Source organism: Alligator mississippiensis, chromosome 2 (assembly GCF_030867095.1).
Source record: "Alligator mississippiensis isolate rAllMis1 chromosome 2, rAllMis1, whole genome shotgun sequence".
Classification (NCBI taxonomy): Eukaryota; Metazoa; Chordata; order Crocodylia; family Alligatoridae; genus Alligator; species Alligator mississippiensis.
In genome coordinates, this window is record NC_081825.1 from 220,471,770 (window position 1) to 220,491,781 (window position 20,012).

Consider the following 20,012-nt stretch of genomic DNA (forward strand, 5'->3'; position numbering starts at 1 on the left):
TGAGGATATACAAAAAGAAAGTATATCTGCTTGAGATGTATTACTACATAAACATACCTTAATAAAAATATTTTAATATATAAAGTAGTTTACCTTTAGCAATGCACAAATGCTTCGTATCTTTTCAGCTCTTATTATGAAAGGACACATTGATCTATTACCTATGATACCACTGCAGATTTTACAACTTCCTTGCATTAAGAACACAGCATTACTTCAAATTACTTCCCAAGCTACATTTGGTATCTCATAAATTCCAAAGACAGGTAAAATAGCAAATTTTTATAAAGCATAAACTCAACTGTCATTGATAATGAAATTATTTCCTTCTAAATTCTTGCATATAATGTTATCTTAAAAAAGGAAATCAAACAGAAATACAAAAACTAACCAGTAAAAAAAAAGCACAATATTAAAAGCCCACATAATTGGGATTTCACTGTTTAGAAATATTATTTTTCTAAATTATAAAAAATATTTGGGGTCACAGTTTTCATTCTGCTAGCTAATATTCTTGAAATACTATAAACAGACAAAAGGACAGCTTCTAAATATTTGATTAGGTTCATTTTCCCTGTTTAAGCCCTGAAATGCAATTCAAAAGGGCCATACATTAGCATCCACAAACACATTATGTGTCTAAACAAAGCATGCCTCTCTATTTTGGAGTTCACAGTCCCTAAATCCTGTCTACTCAAGTTCGGATGCAGCCACTTGCATGACACATTCTGCCTAATCTCCTTCACAATTCTAGTAATTCATTTGAAGTGAACAGCATTCACAACAGTGAATTCAGTTCAGAACAGGTGTTACCTGCCTTTTCCCCAATACCGTAGTGTTCCCAGTATTTGCCCCCCAAAATGGGGTGTAGGATTCCCTCACCCTCCAGGCTTTGGACCCTAATTCTCTAGCTCCCAAGAGAGCGACTTTACTACCAAACAATAAAGTGGAATAAGGTCAGCTTTCTTATTGAAGGTAGTCTACTGGAAAGCCAAAAATGCAACAGTTGTAGCACTAGAAACAGATAATACAAGAGGGAGCCTGCTTCTGTAGCCTAATAATTAAGTATTCCCCAGATATGTTGGGTTTCTGTACCTGATGCCTGGCATATTCTGGCTTTTCACCTAATGACTATCCAACATCAAATAAATAAACAGTTCTGGGAATCAGACTTCTAGGCTCATTCCTCCCAAGGGAATGCTATAAACAGAGTGAAGACAGGCCTGAAACCTATGTCCCCTATGCTTGGAATGAATACTCTAAACACTAGGCTTTTTGGAAAAGGGTGGTGAGTAGTATGCTCATCATGATATGTTATGAATTGTCTCTCTTCAGAAACCCGATTCATGACTACCTCAGAAGTGGGGACGAAGTGCTGTAAATTGCAAATTGATAGTGACACTTAATGGATACCTTGGAAGGGGTGGGAGCTCAGACCTGTATCTAAGCTTTAGTGTTTCCTAATGGGTACCTTTAAGCATTTCTGACCTGTTCGTATCAAATGTTTGAAGTGCTTAACCCTAACACCATCAACGAATGAGGCATCCACATCCTTCACACTGAGGACAGGACAGAATCAGCTGCCCCCACTGCAAAAGCAATGAAGGGTGATTGTTGTGGGAGACTCCCTGCTGTGGGGAACAGAAGGTGCCACCTGTCATCCAGACCCCTTTGCTCGAGAGGTCTGTTGTTTCTCAGGAGCCAGGATCCCAAAGCTGGTGTGCCCTATGAACCTCTACCCCATGCACCAACGACACAGAGAGAAACAATCCCAGAAGAATCACTACAAGACTATGGGGGCGAAGCTCAAGGAACTAGGGGCACAAGTGGTTTTCTCTTCAGTCCCCCCAGTTAGAGGCCATGTTCATTCGAGTAAGCATTTTCTGCAAAATTTAACAAAAACAAAAAGATTTTCACAGTTGTACTTGTTGAAATAGTCAATAGAAAAAAGTTTGATTTCTAAGAGAGAAGATGTATCATAAACTTGTTTTGAAATGTCAATTTTGCACTTTAGACTTTGAATTTGGAAACTTCCTTTCAATCAGAATGGAATTGTTTTAATTTTAAAATTGTTTGGTTCATGTAGAAGAAACAAACAAAAAATAACGTTGTAAGCAAAATGGGCTCATTTCCAAATTGGTAAAATGTGTGCATAGCTTAGATTATTAGTTGTTTCAATTTGTATTAGATATTTTTACACTCCTTTAGTCAAAACCATTATTTTGATTCAGAGGCTAGGTTCAATTAATAATAACTGAAATGAAAACTGTATTCTACTCACTCCAGGACTGATTGAACTGTGACACAACATTAAAATAATTGCATCTAAAATCACTAAGCTAACTTATTATTATTATCATTGTCATTTTTATTATTCAGCAGTATCCACAAACTTTACTTAGGATCCAAGAATCAATATTTCATTGCTTTAAAAGTAAAAGTCAATAGGTGCCCCAAGGAATGTACAATATTAAAAAACAGGAAAAACATAAAAACAACCAAAAATCATAATTATGCAATTGTAGAAGTAAATAAATCATGCATATTTAGCAACAACATATAATTGACCATGTTCAGCCTTATTGTATATCCAAGTTGCCAATGAGCTAAAGGGAATACTCTAGAGATAACATTGACCCATTAACCAGGAAGTGCATATTTTACTAAAGTTTTGCAGAATAAAACTGATTTTTTTTTCTCTAAAACCTTCCCAGATGAAGGGAAACTGATGGTATTTGCAGAACTATAATTCTAACTTATGTGAGATAAAAACAGAGCTATTAACAATACACTGAAAAGATGGAAAGTAACTGTGTAATGGAAAAGATGTAAATTGAATCTACAATCACAGTTAATCAAATCTTTAACCATACAAGATGATAATACAGGACAGTAAAGACGGAAAGTAGAAGAATAGTAACCAAAGATTAATTGGTGTGAAATTTAGGTAAATGTGCTAGGGCTGAAAATGAATATGGAACAATGTAAAATTAACCCTAAAAATGTAACTGAACCAAAATGCATTTAAGCTGATTTGATAATAATGGTAATTAAATCTACAGTAATGGGAACTGATCTACAAGAAAGGGTTTTAGATTGTAACTATTATGAAATAATTCCATAAAATGAGGAGATTTAACCTCAGTGATGTAGGCTAAATCTAAACAATGATAAGTTGAATCTCAAATGACACAAACCTGAAAGGTACTTGCATTAAGACTGAATAATGTGAAGTCAATGAACAAGTCTGAAAATTGAGCATAGAAAGAAGGGAGCATTTACCTCTATTCTAAAACATTCTTAGATTGATCTATAGACATTGGCTCAAAAACAAGATAGATGAAAAAGAAAAGGAAAAAGAAAAGGATTTAAAAAAGATGGGAAGTAATACAAGGAGACAAACTGAAATGATTATGGCAGCAAAAAGTGAAGATTGTAGAATTGAACTCATTATGATTAATGTGGAGTCAAAGACAATATAAAACAATGTTGTAGTGTCACAAGTGAATCAAAGTGGATGTGCATTGATCTCATAAGAACAAATATGGAGTGAAATGTTTAATGAACCAGTAATACAGAGAGTTGTCCCTAAAATTGTTTAACTGATCCCTTATTGATGTAATCAAGCATCACACATAGATAAGAAATAATTTTATAGCCCTGAGGATTAAATCTCAGATAATAGACTTAAATAGAAGACAGAAAAGATTATTCTAAAACAATAACCGCTGTCTCTAATTATACTAAAACTACAACAAAAGTAAATTAATGTCAACTCTAATTTCAAGGTTGTAATCCAAACCAGCAGTTTTCTTTCTGAATGCAAATTATAGTGAAGTCAGCTTCTAACAATGAAGGAAATCCACCTAAATTGACAGAATTTGACTATACATTTTGACTATAGGGATTCCTTGAAAGAGGAACTAGCAAGCCTTGTATTAATTTCTCTATGTGCAGAACTCTCAATTCACTTGCACTATTTCTAATTTAGTCAATAAACCCCTCAGCGTTACGGTTTGAATCAACATCTCAATTTTTGTTTTGGTCCAGGCATAGTTTAGACTTGCAGCTTCAGTTTGGGCCTCCTTCTAATATCACTGAGTGCTGATAGACATGGGGGAAAAATGCACTTTACCAGAAAAAGCAGGGCATTAGTTCGACCTGGCTCTGCCATGTCTGTATATATCAGGTGCTTCAGCAGGGCTTTTTGATGCTTTCATCTAAAGCTGATTCAATCAGCTTTCAGATCAAAATGGCAAAAAGGTGCCACTAAAGTGCATGATCTATATAGACGTTGGATGATTCGGGTCCAACTAACATGATTCCTCTTCTGGGCATGTGCTGGGCTCAGGGTGGGAGCACAACAAGCTTAAACTAAAGCATTGTTTTGTATTTTTTTTTCACATTTGCAAGCAGCCAGTACCTTCTGCATACAGCACAACATGGTTTTAAATACATTTCATATTACAGAAGATATGTTTTGAATTGAAAGTGTTTTTTTATAGTGCTGCGTTAGTTAATTATATATATATGGAACTAGAGAATACTTGATGTACATTTATGTTAGGGACAAGCAAATGATAAACTGATGAATTATGATCAATTAATTACTGCCTACATGTAAACAGAACGTGAAGTAAAAGTTGAAATATTTTGATATTTGAATATAAACCCATGTCCCCATTACAGTAAATAGTAAAATGCCCATTGACTTCATCATTCATTCATGCAATCTGTATGCTGCCCTTCCCATCAAAGGTTCAAGAGAAACAGTACTTAAACACTTAACACCTAGGATAAACAAAAAAAAATAACAAAACAAAATAAAATATAGCAGAAATCCACTAAACAATAATGTGGCCTACTTAAGTTCGCTAAATGCCTGTCCAAATAGAAAATTATAGTAGCATTTCCAAAAGATGTCCAGGCTTAGGCTTTAGTTGGCTTCAAGAGAGAAAGAGTTCTAGAATAGAACAACCTCTCACACATTTTTGTCAAGTCAACTTGATGTTCCAATAGTACTTGCAGGAAGTTGCTCTCAACTGACCTTAGAAATTTCAGTGGGGCAAAATCCCATAAATATGTAGGGCTTAGGGCATTTTGGGCCTTGTAGGTCAAAACTACCACCTTGAATTGTGCTCAGAAAGCTACTGGGAGCTAGTGCAGATACTGGATGACTGGAGTTGTGTGCTTTTGATGTCAGACCCCTTTCAAAAGGCAGGCCACCACTTTCTGGACCAGCTGCAGGCTCTGGACAGTTTTCAAAGACAGGTCCATGTAGAACACAAGACAGTAGTCTAGCTTCAAAGTTACCGAAACACAGATGGTGGTAGCCAGATCAGAGCCTGGATGGGTCGCAACCTTCTCACCAGAAATAGTTGGTGAAAAGTGCTCCAAGCCATGGCCACCGCCTGACTATTTATGCGCAGGAGAAGATCCTGCAGCACACCAAGGCTGAGAACCTTGAATGATCGGGGGAGGATGAACCCCATCAGCAACAGGTATCCCAATGCTCCCCCCCCCCCCCTCAAATCATGTGTTCCGTCCATCATTATCACCTGTCTAGTCAGTTTCAATTGCTTTACCTACATCCAGTCCCCAGCTGCAGCCAAGTACTGGGAAAGGACTGAGACTGTGATAGCAGGGTCAGAAGAAAAAAAAAGGTAGAGGTGGGTGTCATCAGCATACTGATAGCACCTCTCTCCAAATCTCTATATAGCCTCACCTAGAGGCTTCATATACACATTGAACAGGAGGAGGGGGAGACCAGATGGAGTTCTGAGGAACCTCACAGGAAAGGTGCTGAAGGAATGATGAGCACCACCCTCTGCAACCTCCCCTCTGGGAAGGAGTAGAACCAATTTAGAATTGACATGCAAATATATAACAGGTCATGCAGATACTTTATCAGTACCACATGGTCAACTGTATCAAAGGCTGCAGAAAGATTAAGTAAGAGATTGAGTAAAGAATTTTCATCCTTTCTTTAAATATGTTTCTTTATTTCCTGCTGGGTGCATCTATGCAAGATGCTTTACTGCTCAGAAGACTAGTCTAAACACTAGGCTGCTACTGCACAGTAAAATAGGCTAATGTGCAGTAAATCTACTACCTGTATTTTTAGGTAATTGATTTACTGAGCATTTGTTAATGCACAGTAGCACATGTATAGACACTAACCAGGAGCAGTAATTGATTTACTGAGCATTTGTTAATGCACAGTAGCACATGTATAGACACTATCCAGGAGCAAATATACTCCCGGTCAGCCAGACCAGCAGGGGGCCAGCCTCTTGCCAGTGGCAGAGCAATGTGGCTGGGAGTCCCTCAAGCCACAGGACAGGGACAGCTCTTTAGCAGTCTCTGGCTGGCCGTTAGATCCCTGACTTGACCCCTGGGACCTAGGCCAGTTGTTGCCTGCCCCTGGCTACTGTGTGCTGGTGTGGTAGGCATGTACTGGCTGCAGAAGCATTGCAGAGCCCCAGCCTGATCCCAGGCCTCTGCCAGAATCTCCCTGGCCCCTGGGCACTGTGCCCCTGTGCCGTAGGCATGGGCCAGCTGCAGCACTCCCACAGGTCATTGGCCTGACTCTCAGGACCTGTGCCTGTAGCTGCCTGGCCTCTAGGCACTATGCCTGTCTGCTGTGGGTATGTGTCCAGACCTGACAGCATGCAGAGTCCCTAACGGAGATAGCACTGGTGATGGTAGCCTCCCTGAACCCAGAAAGAGCAGCCTGGGGCCCAAACTGGGTGGCAGAGAAGACTGCCAACCTCATTTCAGTCTGGGCCAAGGCCAAGGTCCAGAGACTGTTTGACCAGGGCCCAGCCCCATGGAGGAGGAGGAGCAGGCTGGACAGTGCTCACCCTCAGCCCTAGCTGAGTCCCTGGGCTGCTGGTGTCACTGTAGTATCTGCATCCGCAGTGGTGCTGCTAGAGTCTGGGGTGCTCAGTGCTACTCCATGCCATAGGTGCCTTCAGTCCACCGTTCCCCCCTGACACTGAAGCAACCATGCTCTTGCAAACAGCTGTGTGGGGAAGAGGGTGTTTTACTGATGGAGGGCACTGGGCTTTTGCGGGGGGGGGTGTTGGGGAGGGCAGGCAAGAGGGAATGTGTTGCTGGGGAGGGAAATAAAGATAGTTGATTGGAAACTGTCTAGAGTTTGTATGGTCTTGGTGGTGCGCTGTGGGGCTAGGGTTTGCAGGCAGCAGTTCATGGACTCAATTGTAGTGGGCAGGGGAGGAGATGGTCCGCAAGTGCCTTATGGACATGGTATCCTGTCCACCACTGTCTGGGAGAAGGGTAGGGAGCACCCATAGTGCACTTGCTACAGGCTCTTGGGACAGCATACCAGCCAGGCTGAGCCTGCCCCCCATCGAGACCCCTGCCAGCTAGGCAGCTACAGACAGAGCCTGAAGCTCCCCCTAGCTACTGTAGGAGGTTAGAGCAGAGCAGGAGCAGGCATGGATCTGCTTAATTTTATAAGGAGAAAATCTGTTTCCAATAGGGTGTATGTGTAGACACCTTCCCAGGGCTGGCCTACAGCAAATTACTGTGCAGCAGGTCTAAACAGCATTAATTGGACTTGTAGACACACCCATTGATGACTAAAAAGCAGCATAAACACCCAACAGTTTGAGGGAAATTTGTGCTTTTGACTTTGCCAAATCAAATAAATGTTGGAAAACTCAAAACTAGTTTTACATTATTTTAGATTGATTTATATAATAAAAATATGGATGAGCAAGAACAATATTCTGAATCAATCATTTTGTTGTTAATCTATCACTAGTTACCTGCATAATGTGTGAGAACAGAACATCTTTTTTGACATACAGGAGAACAATCCATATATGGCTATTTATATATGAGGAACTTTGCCAGTTACTGTTAGACTATCAGATCTAGTCCAGCAATCACAGATATGTGCCTGTAAGTCTGAATTATATAGATTATCTGTTTTGGTTTTATCAAGAGTAATTTAGATGAAGTATTGATTCCTACCATACAGAATGATATGGGGCAAAATCATCAGCAAGACTGATGTCTAGGTCCTCAGATCTTTCTGGGTAATATGAATCATAAAAATGCCTGCTGTCATTGTAAGACAAATGTTCTGCTCTACATCAGAATGTAAGATCTGATTCTCATTCCTTTCTCTGATATCTTAAAGTAATAAAAAATACTTCAGTGGAACAAATTCTTTTTACTACAATATCAGCAGATTTCGTACTCTCACTATAAGAGAGGCTTTTCTGTTGTTATGTAAAAGATGCTTTATGGTAAAAGCTACAGAAACAAATGCCTATTTGCTTTACAGAAATTTCACACACATACACACACACACACACACACACAAATATATATATATATATATATATATACCTGCCAGCTTGAGAGACAAAATCACAGGGAAACACATGGATTGGGGGGGAGGGGGAATTATCTCCAAAGTCATTCTGTTTATTCTGTACTGAATAATATTAGTATTATTAGTACTGAATAATTTTAGTTAGTACTTTTAGTACTTTTAGTTAGTACTAATAATTTAGTTAATAATAATAACGAATAATTTTAGTTAGTACTTTTAGTAATTTTAGTTAGTACTAATTTAATTAGTACTGAATAATTTTAGTTCTTACATACAAACCTTTAGGTTTGTATGTAAGAACTAAAATTATCATCAATAATTATTATTAGTAGTAGTATCATCAATAATTAGTAGTAGTAGTAGTAATAGTAAGTGTAAAGAATTTTTTATTCAGAAGCAACCCATAGGAATGCAGTCAACTCACAATAAAATAATCATTTTGGAGAAGGAATATAATAATATTCAACAACATACATCAACATGAAACAGCCGCTCAGGGTATGACATTAAACAAAAAAAATGTACATTATAGATAAAACCACAAATGAGAGTTTAGGGAAGCAAAAATTAACTATCAACAAGTGAGTATAGTTAAGTTAGACACGTGGTCAATCGTGCTCTTGTCAAAACTATTGCAAAATTTTTGTTTATTGCATATATTCATAGCTTCAATCTTCCATCCTATCCAAAAGATGGCAGCCCCCATTTTCAAAAGTGGACTTTAATTTTGCATGGTCAGTTTCAGGGACTAGGCAGCAGTAAAGCTACACACATGCATGAGTGTCTGGAAGTTTGAGGCTTTTATCTAGATCCACATTCATGCATCAAAAAATCAGATTTTGACAGATATTAAGCACCTGCAGCTTCCATAGACATCAGGTTCATCAGAAACTTTGAAAATTAGACTCCTTTTTCTTGCATCAACATGCCTAACTTTGCTGAAAATGTTGACCCAAGTCATTTGTTCAGGGCCACAGAGGAAACCTGTACTAGATATTAACTGAGAAACCAGGTTTCCTGTGTCTCAAGCATGTTATTATTCTTCTAGTCCTTTGGGAATCTGAAGGAGTTAAATGAGCACCCTGGTTCATGAATATAGAGTTATTTCTTGCCTATTTCTTTGAGATACTCAATTTATGCTTTTTTCATAAATGCAGTACAGCTTTTTTCCACTAATTAAGCAAATTTGTCATTCATCTTACCTACTTCTTCCCCTTTACATGTTTTAAATCTTTCATATTTGTGCTATTGAGCCATACATATGCACTTGAATAAGTTACACAAGTAGAATCTATTAACTTGACTTGTAAGTTATTTGTTTTTTTTAATAACTGAATATTCTGCTTTCTACATACTGTTGAGCCATCATTTATCACTCTTTATTTTAGGCATCCATGCTAGAATTTTTTTTTACATTTTTTTTAGTGTTTATCAGTGGGGTAAAACGTACCCTGTTTGGATGTGTTCTAACCTGGTATACTAAAAATCAAGTCATAAATATATACTTGTTCTCATCTGGTCAAACATTTTCCATTCGAGTAGTTTCCCACTGAGTAATAGATTCATAGGTTCATAGATGTTAGGATCGGAAGGGACCTCAATAGATCATCGAGTCCGACCCCCTGCATAAGCAGGAAAGAATGCTGGGTCTAGATGACCCCAGCTAGATGCTCATCTAACCTCCTCTTGAAGACCCCCAGGGTAGGGGAGAGCACCACCTCCCTTGGGAGCCCATTCCAGACCCTGGCCACTCGAACTGTGAAGAAGTTCTTCCTAATGTCCAATCTAAATCTGCTCTCTGCTAGCTTGTGGCCATTATTTCTTGTAACCCCCGGGGGCGCCTTGGTGAATAAATCCTCACCAATTCCCTTCTGTGCCCCTGTGATGAACTTATAGGCGGCCACAAGGTCGCCTCTCAACCTTCTCTTGCGGAGGCTGAAAAGGTCCAGTTTCTCTAGTCTCTCCTCGTAGGGCTTGGACTGCAGGCCCTTAACCATACGAGTGGCCCTTATCTGGACCCTCTCCAGGTTATCCGCATCCCTCTTGAATTGCGGCGCCCAGAATTGCACGCAATACTCCAACTGCGGTCTGACCAGCGCCCGATAGAGGGGAAGTATCACCTCCTTGGACCTATTCGTCATGCATCTGCTGATGCACGATAAAGTGCCATTGGGTTTTTTGATGGCTTCGTCACACTGCCGACTCATGTTCATCTTGGAGTCCACTAGGACTCCAAGATCCCTTTCCACTTCCGTGCCACCCAGCAGGTCATTCCCTAGGCTGTAGGTGTGCTGGACATTTTTCCTCCCTAGGTGCAACACTTTGCATTTCTCCTTGTTGAACTGCATTCTGTTGTTTTCTGCCCACTTGTCCAACCTGTCCAGATCTGTTTGCAGCTGTTCCCTGCCCTCCGGCGTGTCTACATCTCCCCATAGCTTTGTGTCATCTGCAAACTTGGACAGAGTACATTTGACTCCCTCGTCCAAGTCACTGATGAAGACATTAAAGAGTATCGGTCCAAGGACCGAACCCTGCGGGACCCCACTGCCCACACCCTTCCAGGTCGAAACCGACCCATCCACCACGACTCTATGGGTGCAACCCTCCAGCCAATTCTCCACCCACCGGACTGTGTAGTCATGCAAGTCACAGCCTCTTAACTTGTTCACCAGTATGGGGTGGGATACCGTATCAAAGGCCTTCCTGAAGTCTAAGTATATGACATCCACCCCTCCTCCTGTGTCCAGGCATTTTGTAACTTGGTCATAAAAAGAAACTAGATTGGTCAGGCACGATCTGCCTGCCACGAACCCGTGCTGATTTCCCCTCAGCGTAATTTTTTCTGCCCGGCTCTCACAAATGTGAGCCTTGATAATTTTTTCAAAGACTTTGCCAAGGATGGAGGTGGGACTGACTGGCCTATAGTTGCCCGGGTCCTCCTTCCTCCACTTTTTGAAAATGGGGACCACGTTGGCCCTTTTCCAGTCCTCCGGGACTTGGCCCGTGCACCACGAGCATTCAAATAGTCCCGCCAGTGGCTCTGCAATGATGTCGGCCAGTGCCTTCAGCACCCTCAGATGGAGCTCATCCGGGCCTGTCGACTTAAAGGCATCCAGTTCTTCCAAGTGACTCTGCACCGTCTCACGGTCTATGCATGGAAGTCTGGCACCTTGCTGCTGCCTCTCTACAACCCCAGTGAGAGACTTGTCGTGCCCCTCACTTAGGAACACTGAGGCAAAGAACTCGTTGAGGTGTTCAGCCTTGTCCCCCCTGTCTGTCTCCAATTGTTTCTGCCCATTTAGCAGGGTTCCTATTCCTCCCTGGGCCTTCCTTTTACTCCCTATATATCTAAAAAACAATTTCTTGTTGTCTTTTACTTGGGTTGCCATCCTCAGCTCCATGGTAGCTTTGGCCTGTCTACCTGCCTCCCTACAAGCATGAGTAGAGGAGGTATATTCATCTTTGGTGATCTCTCCCTATTTCCATTTTTTATGTGCTCCCCTTTTGTCCCTTAGGCTGCCCTGGATTTCTCTGGTCAGCCAGGGAAGCCTCCTGGCCCCTTTCCCTCTTTTGCCTCGCTCGGGGATCGTCTTGCTTTGTGCCTGAAGGATCGTTTCCTTAAGGCACAGCCACCCTTCTTGGGCTTCCATTTCTTCATATCTCCTACTCTGCAGTGCGTCCTTGACTAATCGCCTGAGTTCATTGAGATCAGCTTTCCTAAAGTCTAGCACTTTCACCCTACTAGTTACCTTACCCACTCGACGTCTTATGGTGTATTCTATTATTAGGTGATCACTGTTCCCCAGATGGCTACCAATCTGGAGGTCTGCTACCATGTCATCTCCCGTTGCCAATACCAGATCCAGTATGGCATTCCCCCTAGTGGGACCATGTACCTCCTGTGTCAGGTGGAGGTCCTGTACACAGGTTAGAAACCTGCGTGAGCGGTGGGACTTTGCTGTCTGCATCTCCCAGCAGATATCTGGGTAGTTTAGGTCCCCCATGACTACCGCCTCTTTAGCTTTTATGGTCTCTGAGAGTTGCCTCAGGAGTCCCAAATCTCTTTCTTCCCCTTGGTGTGGGGGTCTGTAGCAGACCCCTACCACCAAATCCCTTTCTCCTTGCCCCCCATGTAGCCTAACCCACAATCCTTCTGTTTCCTCATCCTTGGATTCCATCTTGGTGAGGGTTGATGTATATTGCTCACTGACATAGAGCGCAACCCCTCCCCCTTTCTTCCCCACCCTGTCCTTTCTGTACAATCTATAGCCCTCAGTATGTACCGCCCAGTCATGGGATGAATCCCACCAGGTTTCCGTTAGCCCCACTAAGTCATAGATGTTTTGTGCAAGCAGGAGCGTTAGTTCATCCTGCTTGTTCCCCATGCTCCTAGCATTAGTATATAGGCACTTGAGCCCTGCGACTGGTGCCTTTGATGCCCCCCCGCTCCGAGTCCCAAGGGGTCCTTTGATTCTTACCTTCTCATTTCTTACCTGTGCCGTCGTGCTGGCCTCCCCATGGCTTTCAGGTTCCCAATGCTCTCTTTCTTCAGGCTGGGCTGTCCTTGTGGGTGCCACATGGTTTGGTGGTCCACAGCTTCCCCCACCCTCAACTTCCCTCCCCCCAATGAGTCTAGTTTAAAGCCTGCCAGAGGAGATCCACCAATCTAGAAGAAAACACATGCTTACCTTTGGGGGACAGGTGAAGCCCATCCCAGCTGAGCATGTCCCTCGTCGTGATGTGCGGGTCATTGTCCAGGAAGCCGAAGCCTGCCTCGAGACACCACTGCCGAAGCCACCAGTTGGTCTCTCGGATGCAGTTCTCCTGCCGTCTTCCGCATCCGTTCACTGGTAGGATGGAAGAGAATACCACCTGTGCACCGAACTCCTTCAGCACGCCGCCCAGAGCACTGTAGTCCGCCATCAGGTGATCAGGGGTTCTCCTGGCCGCATCATTAGTACCCACATGGACTAGGACCATGGGGTAGTAATCGGTGGGCTTGATCCTGGCCTGGATTACCTCCGTCACATCCCGAATCTTTGCTCCAGGGAGGCAGCATACCTCTCGTGCTGAGGGGTCCTGGTGGCAGATGGGCCCTTCCATGCCTCTCAGGATGGAGTCACCTATGACGAGCACTCGTCGCCTCCTCCTCTGGGTCCTCTTGGATCTCTTGATCTGTTCGGAGTGTGAAGAATGTGGTGTTTCTTCCTGCCCAAAGGTTTCCTCCTCTTCTTCCATCTCCTGCAGGGTCGCCAGGGCCTCGTACCTGTTCTCCAGTCGAACTGGAGAAGCTGGTACTGAGTCTCTGCGAGCTGCTCCGGTCCTGGCTGTGACCGTCTGCCACTCTGCTGCGGAGGGCTTTCCCCGGGCTGCTTCTTCCTTCAGTGCCTGGTCCTGCAGGGAAAGGAAATATCTATCAATTTCATCCTCCACCTCCCTGATCCCCCTCAGCCTGCTAACCTCCTCCCAGAGCTCCCTCACTTGCGCCTCCAGAGCCCTAAGACGGGCACCTGCCGGACAGGTGTGGGGGCCCCCAATCCCTGCCCCCCCGGCCCTGCTGGGGATCCCCCACAGGCCAGGAGGTAGGGGGACATCAGCTCCCCCATGGGCTCAGTCTGGGTGGAGGCCTCAGACCAGCCCTGGTTAGCCTTGTCCCCCTGGGCAAAGGCCCTAGCAGCACTCCTCATAGACACCATTTTGAGCTGCTGTTTGTAGACCTGTGTGGTGTCTACTCCCTACCCCTACAGGAGTCCCACTCCTGGCCCTTCCAGCCCGCCCGCCGGTGCGAACGCCTGCGCAAACGCCGGCGCGCTCTCACAGAGCCCTCCCTGTTTGCGCGCTCTGTTTGCGCTGCGTGGCTCGGGAGCGCGGCTTCCTACCGGCTCAGCTATATGGGACCCGGGGGGCTTCCCCTCCGGATCCGGCTCAGCTGTGCCGGGTCCCTCCGCCCCACTTACCTTTGGGGGATCAGCTGTTGCTGCCCCCGCTGCCGATTCCTCTGCTGCTGCTGCTGCTGCTGCTGCCGCCGCCTCCAGTCAGTCAGTTGGTTAAGGGACACACGTGCGTGCTGGTAATGTTGATTACACAGGTTGAAAATGTTTCCTTTCAATGTTATTGCTTTGACTATTTTTTGTTATAAAATATTAAGGTTCAAACAAGATTTAAACATTCCTAAAATAAAATGAATACATAAAACAAAATATTTCAAGATTTTGACCTTTTTCCTGATTTGGGATAAAAATACAATTTTGCCCTTTCCCTCAGGATGGACTGTCCAGTTTTCAAATGACTGTATGTGTATGTGTGGCTGTAGATTAATAAATGCAAGGATTTACTATATAAGTAGTAGGGGAGGAGAAGAGTGTTCATCTCACTGGTGGACGTCAGAGAACAATCTTTTATTCCCCTCTTCAACTCATTTCCATCCCTGTTATAATTATTTAGTGAAATATGTATTAAAGAAAAGAGCTGTGCCAAAGATAAATTTAGCCCTTAAGCATTTGACTGCTTGTCATAAGATTACATTTACTTTTTGTACATGTTTTATGCATTACTTTTGTCTAACTTACAACCGGAGGACTTGACCTCCGACTATATTACATGTGTTTGCATCAGTGCAAGTCTATTGACTACGTTTGGAACTGTGGGTAACATTTTGGGCCTTCTGAATGTTCTTAATGTTGTGTAAATTGCAGAGTGTATTTGAAGTGAGACTCCCATGGAGTATTCCCCTTGCATAGGGAGAATCTCCCATTAGAATAAAGCTTAAAGAGGTAATCTTACTCTATATTATGCCTGGCTCTGCCACTTGCTTTTGTTTTCTTTTCTGCCAGGGGAGGGTTGCCCCACAAAATGATCTGGGGGATATTAGATAGGAAAGAAGTGGAAGAGGCATCTCTGAGAAAGAGAGAAATGTTAGGGAAGTGGGACAAAGATACTAGAAAGGAATGCATTTCCTTTGCAAGCAGATCAGACTGGTAATTTAAGTTGGTTATTTATGGTTATAGGGCAGGTAGGAGAAGAGGGGCAATTGATATTTTTTACCTGCCAAATAGTCCACACGTGTGAAGCTCTGGGAAAGGAAGCAGAAGGAGCCAGCTTGTTCTGAATCAGACACCCAAGGATACTGGCTTTCCTTTGAGTTTCAATTGCAGACCAAGCAGAGAAAGGAAAACAAACCTTAATAAAGTCACAGACATTCTTCTGCTCTCCCCACCCCCAAACATTATATCCTCTGGAGGTAGGTTTGTTTTTTTTTTTTTAAATGACCTCACCAGCTCTTCTTTAGAACTACCAGCAAATTGATAACAGGTCCAGGAGGGAAAACTCCTTTCACAGTGTCTAAATGAATGAAATCAAGAGGCAGAGTTTAGATTAAAATGGCTTTTGTTAGTGCCCCCTGACTTTTAGCACTTTGGCCTTCCTCACAGACATGGAGCACTGTACAATATTGGTTTCCTTAAATAACAAAACACAAGGATCTTTATTTACTCTTTCTTGAGCCCTATTGGTTGAAAGAAGCTATGTAGAGCTGTGACTAGAAAGTTGCCCTTGGGGTGTGTCAAGTATTACTCTTTAATCAACTGTACAAGTCATGGTCATTCAAATACCGTATTTTACTTATACGTTCCTCCTCTATCCAAACTTTGCACAGCGTCTTCATACTATCATTACCTATATTAGCTACATTTTCCATTTTCATCCCTGGGCAATTGCCCTAAACAGTAGGCTATGTAGCAAAAAGATCAGAGGGCCCTGCTCCTCTGTTTTGTTGTTTCACCAGACTAAAATTTTGAGATTTGACTGATTTTGCATACCTGGGCAATTTTATTTCCTTGCACAGTTGCTCAGCAAGAATGCTCAGCATGCTCAATAGGCTGATGTAGGCAATGTTTAACTGCAAACTGTGCACAAATGCCAAAATGTTGGAGTTATGTGGCTATATATGCACCATGTAGGCATATAGAGTGAAATTAGCTCCTAATTTCCAGATCTAGTTTGATCTTAACCATAAGCTAGGTGTCTAGCTACTTAGCTCTGTCAAAACTGAAGCATTTTATGCAGGTTCAAAGGTGTAGCTTCAGGCAACAAATATCTATTGATTTAGGCAATAGCTGCATAGGACTTTTTCAAGTTTGTAAGACTGGACTTAATCGCTTCTTTCTGAATCCATTTTAAGTGCTTAAGCCTTTCATCAGATCTGGTCCTTTCTATACTTCAGATTCTCAACTATATAGTGGGGTCAAAAACTCTTCCTTTCTAAACTACATATTGCTGTCCACAACTGGGAAAATCTATAAGAAAGTGCCTTAGAGAAAGAATGACTAAATATTGTCTGCAGTATTCTATATGAGGTAGTATGTGCAGCAGCTAGAAGCAATAATTTGTATTAGAAAATACCAGATCCTCTTCCAATTAAGGATTGTTAAGACAGAATGTGATGGTACATTCCAAAAGTATTGGAAAGTAAATGGGCCACAGGGACTATTTTATTACTGGGTTTATGCAAGCAGTGTTGAATTCTTAAAGAACTTTGATTATTAAACAGCTGAAATCTCTTCCACTGTGTACAGATTTAACTAAACACACCACATATGTTCAACATTAATTGCCACTAAATACAAGTAGAAAAATCCTTGCATGTAAATAATCCTCAGTTTGTCACTGATGCTGACAGAAGCCAAGAGATTCACTGGTATCTGTAAGTACTGTAAAAATTAAATGAACAGAAATTAGCCACATAGTGAGAAAAAATGGGAAATGAAACAGTGTTACTCTGTAGCCTACTAAAATGGTATTCTCTTGGATGGGAGGAGAAGTCCCAGCGCTGTAGGTACATTTTATCCAATGACTATTTCTTGCAAAATATATTCTCACTAGGCTACAAAGTCACTGGGCTACAAAGTCAGTGAGCATATTGGATGCTTAAATAGAAGGAAATATCATGCATACATATGTTGCTTCTGACCTCTGATTCTTGCATTTCTTTCTACAAGGAGGAACAGCTTTAACAGAAGCTGGATAAAAGATACCAGAAAAGCCGTGCCTGCCTCATGTGATTTGGTACTACTTACTGGACACCAGGGTTGATGTTCATTAAAAATGTTATCAAGCACAATTATTTTACCTGGACAGCTGTGTAAAAATTCAAAACTCTTCACCATGAAGTACGTTTGATCTGTCAGATCTTGTGCCCAGCCTGGGACTGATTTAGGGATTCTCTCTGCGCAGTGTTGTTCTGAGGTGCATGGAGGTGGGTGTGTTTCCAGCAGCCTCCTGGCCGATGTCTCTCTTGGTATTCAGGCTGCTTGGGTCAGGATGCACTTGGAGGCAGTTGCCTGCAGCCAGGCTCCTGGAGCTCGGGTATACTGCAGAAAGAATGACTCGAATTTGTGTTTAGTGGCCAAAGTTCAGATAGATTTATTGTTGTTTAGGACAGAATGCTAGTGAGTCAACCCAGCTCAGCAAAACTGCCAGGATAATGGTAAATGATGCATTACCTGCACTGACACCCTTAAATCAGTAAAAAAGGGCTAGTCTTGTGACTCTTGTATTTTACAACCAAAATGCCCCACCCTCTGCCAAGTCTTATCTCTCTCTTTGTTCAATTACCCCTTTATATAGTTTCTTGCCAAATCCAGACACCTGTAGCTCATTTCTTGTTAACTTCAGCTCCCCCAGGCCAAGCTCACTCCCTGCTGACTTTGGGTATCTCCAGCATTTTGGCTCACTGAGTCTTTTATCAGGTCATCCAGCAGTCAGTGAAGCCTGCTACTCCCAAGGTCCTTTGCAGTGCCTTAGCTTAATTATAGCTTAGCATAACTATTAGGGTTGCAAAACGGGTCATATTCAATTTGGATTCAGATTCAGCCTGAATCAGGGACAGTGATTTGATTAGTTGGTTTGGATCACTGTCTCGATTTGATTCAGCCAAATCCAAATCTGAAGATTCGATGCTGATTTGGAGAATCGGTGGTTCAGCCATAGACATAGCTTTAAATGTTTTTTCTACATGCCTCGAGGTACCAGGCATAGCTTGTGAACACTGCAATGGTGGGGTGGATAGGGTGTCCCACAGGAATGGGCGGGAGGGGGGGCAATGCTCAGCGGCAGACCTGAAAGTGGACTGGAAGTACTTCCAGTCCGCTTCCGGGTCTACCGCCAAGCATGTGGGGGACCCCCCCCCCATGCCCCTTCAGTTTAGTGATTGGCTATGGGGGGACCCCAGGTGCTCCCCCAGATCCAGGAGACACCAGTCACCGATTCAGGGGACAGGGGTGGGGTTCCCTGCATACTCCGTGGCAGACCCAGAAGTGTACTGGAAGTGGGGACCCCCTTGCACTCCCGTGGGACTCTCCATCTGTCCCAGCATCATAGCATTCATGAGCCGCCTGGTACCCTGAGGTACGTAGAAAAAACATTGAAAGCAGTGTCTATGTCCAAATCATCAAATCTCTCTGAATCGATTCGGAGGGTTCTGATTTGATTCGGAGTGTTTAAAGGGTCTCCTGATTCGATTCAGATTTGGAGATTCAGCTGTCTAATTGGGCCAAATCTCCACCAAATTGAATCAACAACTGAAGCTTCACACAGCCCTAATAACTGTGGCCTAGCATGACCATAACTCCTACACTTAGCCTTGATTTTAACTGGGTACACATGTAGGCTCTGATTCAAGAAAACATTAATGCATACTCTACAGGTAAAGTGCTTAAACAGATGCTTAACTCTCTGTAGGTCTTCAAATGCCAACAGCTTCTAAAAAAGCACATGCTTAAATTCTGTCTAGAATTAGGATCACAACCAAATTGTGGCCTTAATTTGCCTTTTTTAGTCCTTATATTCCTCAGTTACAGTTCTACTGAGCTGATCTTATGACCTGTGGGTTTATGTACACCATAACTGTATGTGGCCTTATCAAAAATGCTTCTGTGATGGCTCCTTGTATACACAGTATCTGAAAGTATATTGAGATCAAGCTGATTGTCTTTGACCCATAAAGAGGTTTAAAAACCCATATTGATTTTTTTAGGAAAGATTAAATATCTTATCTAGACATACAGTGTTTTTTGGAGGAAAAAAAAAAGTTATTTGTGCAGCCAGGAGTTAAAAAAAAGGAAATTAGCAGCATAGCCTAAATGGATTTACTTGTGGTTATGCTGATCCCATCATGCTGTTGTATAATAGCTGAATATCACAACAATGGAGAAAGAAAGAATGGTGGAAAAAGGACATCAGGCAATGAAACTGGTGTTAGACTGGGATCCAGTCAATTTCACCTCTCTGCTATGGTATAATGAATACAGTTTGCTAGGAATTTTCTGACAATGCAGTTTTTAAAATTTTTTGTTACTATATTCAGAATAAAATCCTTTTTTGAAAATGCAGAGCTTTAATGAACTCTAATTAAATGAAGGAAAGGTTCCATCAGAAACCTGTTATTGTGCCTTACTAGGATAGCAAGCCTATCTGCAAAGATGTTCTTCCCTCTCTTTGTCAAGTAGATCCCATCTCTTCCTAGTAATCCTTCTTGGAACAACATCTCATGGTTAGAAAAGCCTGATCCTCTGTCCTCTTCACCCTTGAACCAGAGACCTGCAGTCACTTTGATCTGATCAGGGCCCACCATAGCAATATCATTGAT

The 20,012-nt window shown here is 42.5% G+C and overlaps 1 long non-coding RNA gene across 5 annotated transcripts in view; it reads right to left on the minus strand.

The window, feature by feature from the left end:
* Window positions 1–17,736, minus strand: part of LOC109280470 (uncharacterized) — a 30,741-nt gene extending 13,005 nt beyond the window's left edge. For 2 of the 5 annotated variants that reach the window (XR_009460096.1, XR_009460099.1), the window contains exons 1-5: window positions 17,496–17,736; window positions 15,643–15,709; window positions 15,413–15,503; window positions 13,430–14,435; window positions 13,057–13,215 (exon numbers count right to left, since the gene is read on the minus strand). This is a non-coding gene — a long non-coding RNA (uncharacterized LOC109280470). Of the gene's footprint in view, window position 1; window positions 1,884–13,056; window positions 13,216–13,429; window positions 14,436–15,412; window positions 15,504–15,642; window positions 15,710–17,495 lie in introns of those variants that run through there. The other 3 variants (XR_009460098.1, XR_009460097.1, XR_009460100.1) reach the window with 3 other exon arrangements.
* Window positions 17,737–20,012: the final 2,276 nt, after the last annotated feature.